Here is a 1,215-nt window from a genome sequence, read left to right on the forward strand (position 1 = left end):
CCTCTCTATTTTTGTGCCAGTACCATGCTGTTTTGATCACTATGGATTTATAGTATAATCTGAGGTCTGGTAGCGTGATTCCTCCTGCTTTATTTTCATTAGATTTTAAAGCCTACGGATAATCCTCTGTGACTCAAGACTTTGCCCGGTGTGCCCAACCCTCCACCCATGGGACAATCCTTTTTTCTTTTTAGGCAGAACATATCCTCAGACGAGTAGCTCTGTCAGCCTGTGTTCTGACTTTAGAATTCTAGAATTCCAACATCCCTTTTCCACTTTGTTTCTCTACCTTTCAGTTCAAGCTGGAAGTGTTTCCACTGATATAATAATCTCAGACACCACGTGGGTCTCCTGTATATGTGACAAGCATCAATAGATTGGACAATAGGGTCCTCCATAGGTCTTTCTTAGACAATCCCATCTTTATTCCTAGCTTCTGTTGAGATAGTTGAATGGCACCATGAGTCATACAACTAATCTCTTCAGCAAAATGTCCAGCCACGCCCTTGGTGTCCTCTCCAGAGTGCACTTTTCCTAAAAATGAGTTTCCTAATTTTAGCATCTTTTGCTATCCGGACAAGTTGAGAATTTCCCAAATCATGGAGTGTTGGTTGCAGTTTTCATTTGCTTAACAGTTCCATCAATTTATCTCTGTCCTTTTGCATTTTACTTAACCACCAAGAAGATAGGCCACACCTTCAATACTTTGCTTAGAATCTCAAGGTCATCACTTGCCAGTTCTGCTTTCCGCCCAACAGTAGAACAAAATTTAACCAAGTTCTCTGCCATTTTATAGCAAGTTTCCAACAGTTTCCAATAACATCTTCCTCATTTCCTCTGGGCCTTCCCTGGCAGAAGCTTTAACATCCGTATTTCCACCAACAATGTGTTCAAGGCAGTCTAGGATTTTTCCATTCTGTACTTCAGAGTCGTTGAAGCCTCTACCTATTTCCTGATTCCAAAGCCACTTCCTCACCCAGGTTGTTGGTAGAATGCACTTCCTCTCCATAGCAGGACTGAGTGCCTCCCCAGGTCTCAGGTATCTTAGGATCTGCCTGTCCTCTCTGTGTTTTCACCACTCAGGAAGCTGTAGGCCAGCTCTCCCGGCTTACCTGGTGGGAGTGGAGAACTGTATGCCAGGCCTCAGGAAGTTACATCCTGTCTCTGAACATCCTTTGCTGGCGTGGGCCCCCACAGGTCAGGCATCATCCCCTC

This window comes from Otolemur garnettii, unplaced genomic scaffold (assembly GCF_000181295.1).
Source record: "Otolemur garnettii isolate 467f Iridium unplaced genomic scaffold, OtoGar3 scaffold00285, whole genome shotgun sequence".
Taxonomy (NCBI): Eukaryota; Metazoa; Chordata; class Mammalia; order Primates; family Galagidae; genus Otolemur; species Otolemur garnettii.